Consider the following 15,644-nt stretch of genomic DNA (forward strand, 5'->3'; position numbering starts at 1 on the left):
CTTGACTTGAAAACTTGAATCTTGGATCTCGTACACACCAACCTTGAGTCTAGAATCACGCAAACCCACAGAACGTAGCACAGCTTCAACTAGAACGTATCACAGCTTCAACACCTTCAAGACTACTCGCGTGTAGCTTCAAAGCCGTTAGCTTGTAACTCTCTAAAGATCAAACCCCAGATTCAAATGAACCTGGCTCTGATACCATATGAGATTAAGAGATCCTTAGAGTAATCAGAATAGAGAGAGTGTTTAAGAAGAGATTAAGAGAAGTTTGTGAAAGATTAAGAGACTAGATAGAGCCGTTTAGAGTCTAAGAGAGAACCATAGTGTCTAAGAGATTAGAGAGACTCAAACTGCATAATCTTATTAATGAGTGAGGTTACATATTTATATGGAAAGCACAAGGGTTTACAAGAGGCGAAATGAGCACTATTGAAGCATGTAGAGTCAAGGTTGCTTTCCGGATGATTGGATGATAAGGCTCACACGCTTTGCCTCTTTACAGCCTGTTCCAGCCTGGCACGCTCTTCCCTTATCCACTCAACGGTCTGATCCCTTCTCCTTAAGCCCCCAAGGTAACATTTCCTTGTTACCGTTTCACTTGGTCGAGTTGGGTAAGTTTTGGTCGAGGCCTTTGGTACGAACGGTACGGCCATGTACGGCCTTGTACGGCCGTCCGTACCATTCATACCAAAACTCCCCAAGCTTCTCCATCTCTTTTCCTCTTCACCTCCTCTTCTCTCCATACCAATATAATCAACTCAACTCAACACTTTCAAATCAGGTGATCCCAGTTTTCCTGTTTGGGAATATGACAGCTTCTTTGTCATTCTAATCAAACCAGGATGAATCGCGATGTAAGAAGATTGATTTTGATACATAAAGTAGTGGAGAATCACCAGGAAGTCGAATAAATCTCATAGGAGTTAAGATGAAGAAGCTATCCCACTTTCAAATCAGGTGATCCCAGTTTTCCTGTTTGGGAATATGACAGCTTCTTTGTCATTCTAATCAAACCAGGATGACTCGCGATGTAAGAAGCTTGATTTCGAAACATAAAGTAGTGGAGAATCACCAGGAAGCTGAATAAATCTCATAGGAGTTAGGATGAAGAAGCTATCCCACTTTCAAATTATGATTTTAGAGAGTTGAACAGGTATTGAGAGATTTAGAGAAAGATTAAAGTGAGATGAGATGATTTATGAGATGTAGAAGAGAAACATGATGAACTAGAGAGAGAATATGATGAACTCGTGTTAATCATTAATCAAGACAGAGTTTACAATATATAGAGAGAGACATTAGGGTATTCAGAAGCACTAAGCATGTGAGGTCAAGGATAAGGTTGCTTTATTCAAATGTAAACCAATGGGGAGGATCACACGCTTATGGCATCTTTTGGTGAGACTCCTTTTGCCTTTACAGCCTGTGCCAGACTGTCAGGATAAGCCGCCGCCACTCTATCCATCCAAACGGTCATATCTTCTAAGGTAAAACCCCTTTGGCCGTTTAACCCTTTCACCCGGGTAACTTCCCACTTGGTCGAGTTATGGATCGACCCGGACAGTACGGACGGTACGGCCGGTACGGCCTCTTGTACGGCCTGGTCGATCCCTAACCTTCCTTCCCTTTGCCTCCACATTCTCACATCCTCAACTCCTTAAGCCATCTCCCCATATACTGAACAACTCATTTTAACACTCCCCCTCAAGCTTAACTTAGTGACTTAGTTAAGCTTGGAACCACCATGAGATCTTCCTCATTAAAAACCTCACCAAGGAAAACCCATTGGGACAAAACCTTGATGAGGGAAAAAGAGTGAAGACCTCATGGCAAAGGGGATCAGCTCCTTGGGGAAAGATCTATGAGCCCCAATCTGGTATGAATGGACTCCATAGTCTTTTGTCTTGCGGCCTTGGTGAACACATCCGCAAGTTGATCCTCACTCCTTGTGTAGCATGGCAAGATCACTCCCAAGACAATCATCTGCCTCACCTTGTGACAATCAACTTCAATGTGTTTGGTTCTCTCATGGAAGACTGAGTTTGTTGCAATGTGTATAGCCGCTTGATTATCACAATGCATAGTCATTGGAGTTCCCTGCTCTATCTCCAAGTGTTTCAAGATTCCTTTGATCCATACCAACTCATTGGTAAGCTTCAGCATTGCTCTATACTCAGCTTCAGCGCTTGAACAAGACACCACCTTCTGCTTCTTACTCTTCCAAGTCACCAAGTTGCCTCCAATGAATGTACAATAGCCGGTGGTTGATCTCCTGTCTGCTCTATCTCCAGCCCAATCCGCATCACAGTATCCCACCACTTCAGTGCTCTTGTTGCATCCCATCCACACTCCAAGGCTTGACGTCCCATTCAGGTACAAGAGAAGTCTCTCCACCATGCGCCAGTGATGATCCTTTGGGACTTGCATGTTGAACTGAAGAGAAGATGGAGCTTGTACAATAATAGGGCAAGCTCTAGAAGATGTCCAGAAGAGTTCAATCAAGCTTCAGAAGTTATTAGAAGCTGATGCAAAGAAGAGACAAGATCTAAGAAGTGTCTTGAAGGTGTATACAAGACATTGGAGGAGTTTGGGAGATTATGGTTGATGGTGCAAAGATAGGGATCGGCCTGTACGGACGGACGTACGGATGGTACGGACCGTACGGACATGATCAACCCAAAACTTATCAGGTAGACCATTTGAGCACATTTGAGGAATGTGCAATCTTAGGGCACAAGGTGTACGGTCATGACATCCGTACAGCCAAGTCTGATCATGTCTTGGGAGACAAGGCAAGGAGAAGGGCGTGTGAGACTATCCAAGGGAGAAAGATCCATTTGGTATATTCAAAGATGCCTTAGGAAGCAACCAGGAAGGTGCCTTTCTCTCCAGCTCACACAGACCAATCACAGCCAAGTATTCAGTCCACAAGACAGCTCATGACAGCCTGTAAAGGCCAGACTCGCCAAAGACTCCCATTGGCCAAGCATGTGATGATTCTGGTCCATAGAATTCAAATGGGCGCTCCCCTTTATGCTGACTTCACATGCTTAGGTTATCTGATGAATTCAGCCTCCATTTATGTATTTAAGCTTCTTGTAAACAATTGAAAACATTAAGTGAGTATGGGGGATTTCCCCTCTCCTTCTCTAATCTCTAAACACTTATTCTCTTAGTCACTCAGTCTCTTAATCTCATTCTCTTTAGTCTCTTAAACACTTAAACACTCTCACCCATCTCTGTTCTTAAATCACCTAGAACTAAGCTCTCATCTTTCTCCATTGGAGTTTATACACACATACACACAACCAGAGTAGAGATCTCTTTAAAAATCATATGGTATCAGAGCCAGGTTCATTAGAACTTGGTTCTTGCTTCTGCTGAAGCTCATAGCTCTCCTCCATCTCGCTTGAAGCCAAGAAGAAGCTCCATGGTCCAGCCGGCTGTTCTACTCTTCAAGAAGAAGGTGTGCTCATCCATGGTGTCCAGAAGCTGTCTCTGGCCGACCTACACTCTCTCATGAAGCCCATGAAGAAGAAAGAACCTTGGAAGCAATGGTGTATGAGGCGATCTCATCAACCAAGCTTCAAAGCTATGTCCAAGCTAGGTCTTATCCACTGTCCAAGAAGAAAGGTGATAGCTTTCAGCTGGTACTGATGTGGCGAACTCAACATGAAGAAAGGTGGGGTCTTTGACATGGAGAGTTCAAGAGAAAGGTCCATGGGAGAAGGAGAAGTTGGAATCGACACCAACAGCTCACTGTCTTGCCATGTTCTATGGAGTTTCAAGGAACTAACACTAGTTCCTTGGCTGTAAGAAACATCTTTCTCTTGTATAAAGCTTGAGTATATTGACTGGTTGTGATGTGATTGAAAACCTGAGAATTGTTTAAAGATTGCTAAATGAATACTTTTAGAATCTGTCTCAGTATGCTTAAAGAGCCTGGTTTGGTGATTAAGATTGTTAATATGCTTAGCTCCGAATCATAGTGATGCTTGTTGTGATTAATTGAATCTGCTTGCATACATGGATTGAAACGGAATTGAAAGCTGTTGCATATAGTCTTGTGGCTGTCTTCCATTGAGGCATTAGATTCATGTCTAAATTGCTGAGTAAAGAAGCTTTTAAAAATGCCTAAGTAACTTGTCTTGAATCTGTTAGGATCTTGCTTGTACTTAGAGAGTTAGCTTGCAAAGAATAGAACTTGATAATGTCTTGTGTCTATCTGTTGCATTGCTTGTGATATTGGGAATCAAACTTGATAATTTATTAATCAAGATTTGACATCAATACTATGGAAAATGGTTAAATGCTTAATGTCAGCTCTAAATTAAACTGTCTTGTTAAGGTGATAGATTATATTATCTAATCATACTTGCTTTCATGAGTTAGAAACTGATTAAGATTAATGCATACTGCCTTGTTGCTGCCTTGTATTGTTGCATTTAGATTAAAGTCTAAGTTGCATATTCAGGAGTGATTAAAATTGCCTAAATACTTTGACTTGAATCTGATAAGGTCTTGCTTAGTATTTAGAGAATGGTTGCTTGCATAGATAAGAACTTGACATTGTCTTGATTCTATCTAATGTTATAAAGCTTGAGACATTGGTGATCAAACTTGATGAAGTCAAGGATTGATCCCAATGCAATTGTGTCTTATCTTGGCTAGAGTTTGAGTGATGTTTCAGGTTCACAAAAGGTGTTCCTAGTTCATCATCAACTCCGAGTTTAAAGAGAAAGAATGGTGTCCATTGTGTGTGCAATGGAGAATTACTACAAGAAGGGTGAAGCGCAGATGGTTGTGAAACCCACTTGAAGCTTACTGGTCTTCCTACTACCATTGCAAGTAACTGAAGAAGAAGCCAACTGGGTCTAGGCAGTGGCGTGCCTATTCAAGAGGGTGCTCAAACTAAGACAGGGCACTCTTGGCTGTGTGAAGAAGAAGGCTACTCTATCAAGGCGGCTTCTATTGTGAGGTGATTGAAGAAGCAGCTGAAGCATCCACAAGCATTCCATCATGGTGGTGAATTCAGAAGGGTGATTGCAATAAGAGAAGAAGAAGAAGTAAGGATTCAAGTGGTAACATTGAGAACCACTACTCATCATCTTAACCAAGGGAGTAAACCTAATCTCATCTATCTTAATATGTCTTGATAGGTTTATCTCCTGACTATACTATGTGCTTTCCCTAAATCCATTAAGAGTTGATAGCTTCTAGTAGAGTGTCTAGGCTAATTGCACTGAAATTGTTTTGCTGCTGCATTATCTTATTGATAGTAAGTAATGTCTAGAGTCCCAGAATCTCATGGTCTGTTTATTGCATTATCTTGGGTGTTGTCATAAGCTTGAATCATCATGAATGTGTTGTAGAATTGAGTAGAATGTCTCTGCTACTTGCATCATGATGGATAAGTTATTTTGCATACATAAGCATATCTCATACTGTCTAAGTTCAATCCTAGTGTTATCTGGTGCTAGTGCCTATGTTTAATCCATCAATGAAAGTCTTGCATCAATTAGAAATTGTCTAAGTTGCTTGCATCATTGGTTCTGATTGAAACTGTTGTGCATAGCTTTAATATAAATCATGGATTGAACCTGTTGCATTCATATAGCTAATGCTTTAAGATTGTGCATTCATGTAGTAATGCATTTAAAAATGAGTCTAAATTGCAAATGTACTGATGAAAGCTTGCATTGAATTTAGAGAACTTAATAATCATAATAACCTAGGATGTCAATATAGTGTCTAGAACTTGCATAGTCATTGTTAGAGATATAAATCTACTTGTCTTGACTTAGGCTGTTCTGATTGTTGCTATGCCATAGTTAAATCCATCAGTGATGTCTTACAAGCATTTAGAAGTATGTCTAAGCTACTTGAATCATTGGCTGTGATAGAACTAGTGAGCATAAGCATGAATTGAGTCAAACTTATTGCCTTGATTGCATAAGTATCATCTAGTCTTGTGTTCATTTGAAGTGAATCTGTTTCATTCATAGTTAGTGTGTAACCTAATGCATTCATCTATTGTTGCATTTAAAAAAAAAAACAAAACAAACTGAATTGAACCTAAAAAGATCAGTGTATCTTTGCAAAGCATACATTGTCTTTACATATTCTTGTCTTGATTGTCTAGCTTGTTTCAAGTATCATATATTATTGTGGCATTGGTGATCAAACAGGATGGATGATCTTGGTTTGATCCCAATGGGATGATTTGATCTTGCATTGAGTTGTGGTGGTGTTAGGTACACAAGGGAAGTAATACATGTAACTCGCCATCAACCAAGAATGTAGAGACAAAGGTCTTGTGCCATTGCATATCATCACTTGGACATGTTAGTCCATAATCTACAGGAAGTGTAGTGTGATTGATTATGCAATGAGAGCTGGCCATTGCATAATACCATTGGACATATCTAGTCCTTAGTCTACAGGAAGTGTAGCATGGGTCATTATGCAATGAGAGATGTGTCTTGTGAGACTCTCTATGGTGATTCAAACACCCTAATTCCTGGTTAAGGAAGAGAGAAAACTCACAAGAAGAAAGCTATCATAAAAGATGATAGTTATTAGACCATGGAGATGCATAGGATCATCACAAGCTTAGCTCCTTCTAGTCTCGGTTCTAAGCTTGAGGGGGAGTCTTAATGCATATGATCCATGGTCAGTAACAAGTCTTTGCAAAGGCTTCTACAAGGATCATCAACCGGACCAAGTCAGTGGCGTGTCTAGGCAAGAGGCTGTTCAGAGCAGCCTTGGCGAGTGAGGAAGAAGGCTCTCCATCAATGCGGCTTCAATGAGAGGTGATTGAGGAGAAGCTGATGAATCCATTCTGCCTTTCCAAGAAGTTGATGATGCCATGAAGATGGTGCATTGAGAGAGTTTGGAAACTCACAAAACACAAGGGAAGTTCCCTTAGACTTTTAAAACTCTTTTCAATCTTTTTCATTCATCTTACTCATTGCTTGTGCTTGAAAAGATACTTAAGATGATTATGATTGAATTGTGAGATTGTGTGCATCAAGTGTGATGCAGGATATTCATTTTCTTGTTTTTGATAGGTACTGATGCACCTTTTGATGTGATCATGGACCAACTACCTAATGCAGATGATGAGGATCTAGATAAGCCGGCTGATGAAGATGTCCTAGCCTTGCCTAAAGGACCTATGACTCGATCAAGATCAAGAAAGATCACGCAAGTTATTGGAGGATTGGTTAAGATGTCATGGAAGCAAGAGGAATGTCTTGGTAGAAGCTTGATCAACCAAGACACACTTATCACCATTCAAGCTACTTCACCATCAAGCTGATCATCAACTAAGCAAGCAATCTTTGCGTGCTCTTTTTCCCTATCTTTGGTTTTGTCCCAATGGGTTTTCCAAAGATAGGTTTTTAACGAGGCCATAGATTTGCTTCTCAAATCTCTTAGTTGATGATCTCGATCCAACCTTATCCCGGATCAACCTTATGTTACATTATGTCTTTCATTTCATGTTTTTGTTTTCAAACTTGTCTTTTGTTTCTATTTCCAAGAGAAACCGTGTGCCTTTACTCTCTTGATAGTTTTCGAGAAGCTTGGAGTCTGTTCCAACTTCTCTTATATAAGTGTACTTTGAAACCCTCATGAATAACAATTATCTTTTATCAAAACCCTTTCTTTGTTCTCTCTATTACTTGTTCGCGAGTTATTGAGTGTTCTTGTTGGTGTGTAATATCCAACAGCCCAAGAGTGTCTATCTCGGTGTGTCATATCCGATCTAGTCACTTAGGAGTATCAAGAAGCCTTTCCGCAGCCTCTTGTGTCACCAATCGATCCACAACCTTGTAGAGCTTGAGTCTTTGATTCGTTCTAGCAAGGATCTATCCCATACTATCCAGAGAAGCAATCTAGGGACGTATTATGTGGTATCAGAGCATCTCTGGTTAGGGAAGTACTCGTTTCTCTTTTGTTTCGATTTAACCTGTTCACCTTCTTGATCAAGTTTTAGATCGATCCGTTTTGTTTCAACTGATCTGTTCTTTGATTCGTAAAATCCATTGATAGATCTGTAATCCGTGGTTGTTTGATTGTGTGATCTAATCATTTTGTGTCGATTAAACTGTTAAGAGTTTTGAATTGATAGATCTAGGTTTCGCGCTTTTAGATCCGATCGTTATCTATTCATATTCTCGTATTGATCTCTTGTTTGAATCTGATTGATTGTGTGATCTGTTTTAAATCATCTATAACAACTAGATCCACTTGTGTAACGTCGAAATCTGATCAACGAACCTACCCTGATCTCGTTTCTATTGCGGTTTACTTATTGTCGATTTGAATTCTTGTTACTTGTTAATCAAGTTTTCCTTACCGCCAGTTTACTTCAGTTTAAAAATCTCTTGATCATCTACTGATTACGATCAGTTTATTGGAATTATTTACTGGTTGAGTGTTGTTGTTGATTCTAGGTACCAATGGGGAAAGAATCAGAAGAAGAAGCCGAGCTAGTAAGGAAGAACAAGATGCTGAGAGAGCAAATGACCGAGCAAATGAATCAGACTATGATCTCTACAATGGCTGATATGCTCAAGGCTAGCATGAAGGAATTACGTGAGGAGATGAGACAAGAGTGGAGGCAAGCTACTGGCCAGGGACATAGCAATGAGTCTAGAAGAAACCGGCCTACTCCAGTACGGCAAGAGCATGCGGGTTCACAAGAGACCGACAACTACTACTCGCGCCATAGAACTGAGCGCAGTAGTTCTTCTTCTGAACTAAGCAGAGGAAGATCGAGGCGTGAACATGATGGAAGGGGGTCACGCAAAGACAAGCTTTCTGGACTTAAGCTTAAGATTCCATCCTTCCATGGCAAGGTTGATCCAGATGCCTATTTGGAATGGGAAAAGAAGATCGAGCTTGTCTTCAATTGCCAACACTACTCCAATGCCCAACGGATCAAGATAGCAGCAACTGAATTCTATGATTATGCATTGAGTTGGTGGGATCAGCTTGTAACTACTAGACGGCTTAACCAAGAGAACCCGGTTGATTCATGGCACGAGATGAAGTCACTCATGCGCAAACGGTTTGTTCCAAGTCATTATCACCGCGATCTACATCAAAAGCTATGAAGACTTACCCAAGGAACACGAACTGTTGAAGAGTACTATCAAGACATGGAGTTGCTGATGTTACGCGCTAGTATCTTGGAGGATAGAGAAGCTACTATGGCAAGGTTTCTTGGAGGGCTTAACCGTGAGATACAAGACAATGTGGAGATGCAACACTATGTGGAGATAGAAGAGATGTTGCACAAAGCTATTCTAGTGGAGCAGCAGCTCAAGAGGAAGGGTAACTCACGCAGCTATGGATCTTCTAAGTTCCACCACTCTAAGGAGGAGAAAACATCCTATCTAAAGGATAGCAAGTCTCAGCAGAAAGAAGAGACTAAGCCAAGCAGCACCTACAGCAAAGACAAAGGCAAAGCTGAAGTTACTAGTTCAAGAACTAGAGATGTTAAGTGCTTCAAATGTCAAGGGCGTGGGCATTATGCTAATGAGTGCACCAACAAAAAGGTTATGATTCTTCTTGAGAATGGAGAGTATGAATCAGAAGAAGAGAAGTTTGGGTCTGATCATGAGGAGTCTGAAGAAGAAAGTGAAGTAGAACCCGTGAAAGGAAGATTGTTGGTGACAAGAAGGCTCTTGAACGTGCAAGCCAAGAATGGAGAGCTTGAGCAGCGAGAGAATCTATTCTACACAAGGTGTATGGTTCAGGGAAAGGTGTGCAGCCTCATTATTGATGGAGGAAGTTGTGTCAATGTAGCTAGTGAGACAATGGTGAAGAAATTGGGTTTGAAAGTTCAGAAACACCCAAGACCCTACAGACTGCAGTGGCTCAATGAGGAGGGCGAGATGAGAGTTTCTAATCAAGTACTGGTTCCTATAGCCATTGGTAGATATGAAGATGAAGTCTTGTGTGATGTGTTGCCAATGGAAGCTAGTCATATACTTCTGGGAAGACCCTGGCAGTATGATAGACGTGTGAATCATGATGGCTTCACCAACAAGCATTCATTCGAATTCAAGGGAAAGAAGACTGTGCTGGTGCCTTTATCTCCTCAAGAGGTTCATGAAGATCAAGTCCAGCTTCAGAAAAAGAAAGAGAAAGAGATTGATCTCAAACCTGACCGTAACAAGCATCACAGCCTCTATGCCAAACAGGGAGATATCAAAAGAATTCTCTACTCTCAAAATTCTATTATCTTGCTTATGTTTAAAGAGACTCTTCTAACAGTTACTGATCACACACCGGATCATCCGAGTGAACTAGTTTCTCTTTTACAGGAGTATGCAGATGTGTTTCCAGAAGATAGCCCCATTGGATTGCCTCCAGTGCGTGGGATTGAGCACCAAATAGACTTTGTATCTGGTTCTACACTGCCCAACCGACCAGCATACAGGACCAATCCAGTTGAAACCAAAGAACTGCAAAAACAAGTAGAGGAGCTGATGGAGAAGGGTCATATCCGAGAGAGTTTGAGTCCTTGTGCAGTTCCAGTGCTCCTTGTGCCAAAGAAAGATGGGAGCTGGCGCATGTGTGTTGATTGTAGAGCAATCAACAACATAACAGTGAAGTATCGCCACCCTATTCCTAGATTAGATGATATGCTTGATGAATTGCATGGTTCTTGCATCTTTTCTAAGATAGATTTGAAAAGTGGATATCATCAAATTAGGATGAAAGAAGGAGATGAGTGGAAAACTGCATTTAAAACTAAACATGGTTTGTATGAATGGTTAGTTATGCCATTTGGATTAACCAATGCGCCTAGTACATTCATGAGACTGATGAATCATATTCTTAGGTCTTTCATAGGCATCTTTGTTGTTGTGTACTTTGATGATATATTAGTTTACAGCAAATGCTTAGAAGATCATATAGAACATCTTAGGGCTGTTTTGAATGTTTTGAGAAAAGAAAAGCTTTATGCCAATCTAAAGAAGTGCACTTTTTGCACAGATAACTTGGTCTTTCTAGGTTTTGTTGTAAGTGCAGATGGTGTAAAGGTGGATCAGGAAAAGATCAAAGCAATACAAGAGTGGCCGAGTCCAACTACAGTGAGAGAAGTAAGGAGTTTTCATGGTCTGGCAGGTTTCTATAGGCGCTTTGTGAAGGATTTCAGCACTCTAGCAGCTCCCCTAACTGAGATAATCAAGAAGGATGTAGGATTCAAGTGGGGAGAAGTTCAAGAAGCCGCATTCCAACTCCTTAAAGAGAAGCTTACTCAATCACCTCTTCTCATACTTCCTGATTTTTCTAAAACATTTGAAATAGAATGTGATGCCTCAGGAATTGGAATTGGTGCTGTTTTGATGCAGGATAAGAGTGTTGGAATGAAGAAGTAAGAAGCTGGAGTTGATGAAGAGACCAAGCATCAAGAGCAAGCAAATCCGGAACAAGCAGATTTGAATCTGTCCGTACAGTTTTGGCTTGCAAGTAACCAAACCTAACCTAGAGTGTCTTGGAAGTCAAGGCAAGTGGGAAACTCGTCCAGCTGAGCTTTCTGAAGCATATTTGAAGTTTAAATTAAGTGTGAGACCGTTGGAGAGAGATCTGGCAAGTTGGAGAATTAATTAAGATAAAAGTCACATGTGCATAAGGAGATGAGCCTGCTGTCACTTTCACCCAACCAGACTGTGCCCATCTCTCTCCTGTCACTCTCTACTCCCTCTGGTCGAGATTCTCCTTGGCTGCATCCTCCTGGCTCCATCAGAAACCCTACAATAGTATTAGTTTAGTAAATCTGTACTTTAACAATTGTTTAATCACTTGCAACTTGTAATTTGGCTATAAAGCCACCCCATTGTAACCATTACGAAATTAAGCTGAATGGGGGAGTTTCCCCTTTCTTCTTCACCATTCTCAAGTCTCTTATACTCTCCCTAATCTCTGGTTACAAGAATCTCTCTCATACTCTCTTAAATCTCACTTAATCTCTCTTATTCTCCATTGCAGTCTCTTTAATTCTCACTTACTCTCTTCACTCTGTTCTCTTTCAATCCGACCACTCTCTGTTCTAAACAACACTCACACACCATAATCTGTCTATTCTCTCATGGTATCAGAGCTCCAAGCTCCTGAGAATCCATAGAGCTTCCGCAAATCTATTACAGTTCATACTTCTCTTCAAAAATCTCTGTTTCTGTTCATCCTTGTATCCTCTGGTCTAAAGCCTTTCCAGGAGGGAAGAGACTCACCAGAACTCAAGATAAAGGAGGTCTTTAGTATCTGAAACTCAAAGCTTCCACAATTCAAGCATAGGCTCACCCTCATTGTTATTTCAAATCATTGGAGAGTTTCTGTCCAGCCAGCTGTTCAATCTCTTCAAGAGGAAGAAGACTACAAACATGGCGTGTCCAGAGACTTCCCAAGGTCTATCACCCTTCCTCCTGTTCAGCCTGAAGAGATCTCTTGGAGAAAGAAGGTTTTGGAGCTGTTTGGCAAGCAATGCTCCAAACCAAGTCTGTACAAGTGTTTTTCAAGTTCTTCCCAAAGTGGAGTCTCTCACTGTGTGCCAGAAGGTGGCGCCTGGTAATCAGGAAGAAAGGAGGGGTCTTAAGCATGAGTGGTCTAAAGGGAAAGCACACACAAGGAAATGGCGTGGGGTAGAGATCCCAAACTCCAAATCTGTCAAGTTCAAGTGAACAGTGTGCCTTGGAGGTTCAAGGAACCAGCTCAGGTTCCTTGTTTGTAAGTTAACCTCCTACCTTTAATAAGAGCTTGAGTAGTTATGTCTGGTTGTGTTGAGTGGTGTGTTTGGTATCCTTGGGACAGGTTCAAGTTGCTAGAGTTGTTGAACCTAGTTTCTGTCCCATGATACTTAAATTGTGTGTGTTGCTCTGTTTCTTAAATTATTTCTAGGAGTTGTCTAGCATGGTATTGTCTAGTTCCTGTCCTAGATTAATTGTTTCTGTTTGTATTGTGCTAGGCGATTTGTTTAGCTACTGTCATTGTCTTGTTGCATTGATAAAGGTCTAGGAGAGTCTCCTGGTCTTGTATTGCATTATATATATATTGTTCAAGATGATTAGATGAGTTGTTTAGTCTCTGTTTATTGTCTTTAAAATTCATAAAAAGAGCCTAATTGCCTTGTTATTGATGAGTTATCATACCTGGGCAGTTAGTGATGTTAGTATGCATGGAGTTGAACTGAATGAGTTGTTTAGATTCTGTTCATTGCATATTTTCTTTCTCTTAAAACATTGGGATCAGACTTGGTGAATTATCAAGGGCTGATCCTAGTGTGTGTGGTCTGATTCTTGCTGGAGTTTGAGTGATGTTTCAGGTACACAAGAGGTGATCTCTGTCCATCATCAAACTAAGACAAAGAAGAAGGCATTGCCCACGTTTTTCAGAGCCTCCCAAGATGGATATTCCTGAACCGTGGAGATTGCCCAGTCCCAAATCCTATCTATGTGTCTGCCCATTTCCTACCCTGAAGATAGAAAGGATGTTGGAGAATTGGAGAAACTGCTCAGAAGTGACTTACCTGATGCCAAGAGGATGTACAGGAGGTGCACTCAAGAGAAAAGGCCATCACTAAGCCAAGAGTGGCCGGTGGTCAGAGGCATGGATCAAGGTGTTTAGTCCTGACCATGTAAAGATACCTTGTGAGTGGAATCAGTTGACTTAAGCGCAGGCGTAGGAGCTGTTGTGCTCCTGGTTCAAGAGACTCACAAGGAAGGCCATCACCTAAGTCATGAGGAGACTGGTGGTCCAAAGACATTGGAGCTGAAGGCAAATGGTGATCCAGTTGGCTTAAGCGCAGATGTTGGTATTGTTGTGCTCCTGGAAGATGGTGAACTGGTTGGCTTAAGCGCAGATGTTGGTATTGTTGTGCTCCCAGTTCAAAACTCATTGAAGCTCACGTTCAAGCTTGTCACTATACTCAGTCAAGCTTGAGGAGGGGAATATCAGTGAGCTACCAAAAGATCCATGAAGCTTACTGTATCCAGTGTCCCATTTCCTCATAGAAGACCAGCAAGAGGTTGGCGAATTAAAAGAGGACTTAAGTGATCAGTCTGAAGAAGCTGTCACTCCTCACTGTTCTCACCAGCCAGATGCAAGGATTATTCAATCAGGGACATTCTTGGCTAAGCAATCACATGATGGTGGCAAATTATGGAGTTGCAAAGTCCCCCTACATGTTGAAACTTCAAGAGAACAATGCAAAGGCTGGTTGAGAGAAGGAATGGCGTGGAGGATTCAAGTGCTTAGTAATCCTCACCAACATTCAACAAACTGATGCAAGGGAAGTACCTAAAAGTACCTAAAACCATTATTATTCTTATGAGTGAATAGGTTTGCCCCTTGAGAATTGATACATGCAATTTTTGGATGATTGAATCAGGTACCTATTGAGCTCATGAACAAAGAAAAGCTTTGTCTCAACTCCTAAATGGAGGCAAGAAGCCAGAAGAAAGGGGGAGACAAGCTCAGGTCATAAGAAGAAGCTCAAAGGTGATTTGACGGTGAAGCAACTGGCGCCAATCCAAGTCGTTCATTGCCTCACCTCTGATCAAAAGTGGAGTTTGCAAGTTGTGGATTCACTCTTGCATTACTCAGTACCAACCGGATCAAAGAAGCTCAGTTCCAAGTGTGTGATTGAGCTTCCATAATCCGGACTGTGTCTTACCAAGTGGGGATTCAATTGGAGTCCACTCCTGACCATTCTTATAAAAGGGAAGCACCTTAAACTCATCTAAATACATTCATGATTGTCCTTATACTTAAACTATTATTGAGTTTGATGTGATGAGTGCATTTCCTTAAGAACTGATGCACTTTTGAAATGATGTATCAGGTACCAAAATAAGCTTGAGCCTCACTGAAGATGATGATGATGATCCGGTCGTGTCCTAGCCTATCTAAGATGGCCAAAGAAGTCAGTTGAGAGGGGGAGACCCAAACCAGGTCTATGGTCCATGAAGAGGTCAAGCCAAGTTCTAAAGAACAAGTAACTTTGCTGGGGGTTCAGAGAAGATGGTCTGGTCGTTTCCTTGCCTTCCTAAGGTGGCTTGAAGCCAGCTGAGAGGGGGAGACCCTAAACCGGCCACAAATGATCCAGCCTGCTACTTGTGCTCAAGGATAGCAAGTTATGGTGATTCATACTTGCTACACCTATTAGGCCACGATCCAGAGCCTAAGGACTCCACCATGATGAATCTGAAGTTCCTTAGGCTCACTGGCCAATCCCTAAGCTTTGTGGAAACTCCACTCTTTTTCCCTTAGCAAGTTTTGTCCCAATGGGTTTTCTTGCTAAGGTTTTAATGAGGGAGCTTCTTCAAGGTTCCAAGCTTGTCCAAGGATCTCCTATGGTCAAGCTTGAGGGGGAGTGTTGGAATGAAGAAGTAAGAAGCTGGAGTTGATGAAGAGACCAAGCATCAAGAGCAAGCAAATCCGGAACAAGCAGATTTGAATCTGTCCGTACAGTTTTGGCTTGCAAGTAACCAAACCTAACCTAGAGTGTCTTGGAAGTCAAGGCAAGTGGGAAACTCGTCCAGCTGAGCTTTCTGAAGCATATTTGAAGTTTAAATTAAGTGTGAGACCGTTGGAGAGAGATCTGGCAAGTTGGAGAATTAATT

General features: G+C 41.4%; 2 long non-coding RNA genes across 2 annotated transcripts; one reads left to right on the forward strand and one right to left on the reverse strand.

Annotated features, from left to right (window-relative positions):
- The first annotated feature begins 2,364 nt into the window (after nt 1-2,364).
- On the forward strand, nt 2,365-6,088 carry LOC117130650. Its single transcript, XR_004453968.1, has 2 exons — nt 2,365-3,818; nt 4,697-6,088. It is a non-coding gene; the product is annotated as an uncharacterized LOC117130650 (long non-coding RNA).
- Nucleotides 6,089-13,252: 7,164 nt separating this feature from the next.
- On the reverse strand, nt 13,253-14,636 carry LOC117130649. The gene is made up of 2 exons (XR_004453967.1): nt 14,415-14,636; nt 13,253-14,329 (listed from the first exon to the last, which is right to left on the reverse strand). It is a non-coding gene; the product is annotated as an uncharacterized LOC117130649 (long non-coding RNA).
- Nucleotides 14,637-15,644: the final 1,008 nt, after the last annotated feature.

This window comes from Brassica rapa, unplaced genomic scaffold (assembly GCF_000309985.2).
Source record: "Brassica rapa cultivar Chiifu-401-42 unplaced genomic scaffold, CAAS_Brap_v3.01 Scaffold0611, whole genome shotgun sequence".
Classification (NCBI taxonomy): Eukaryota; Viridiplantae; Streptophyta; class Magnoliopsida; order Brassicales; family Brassicaceae; genus Brassica; species Brassica rapa.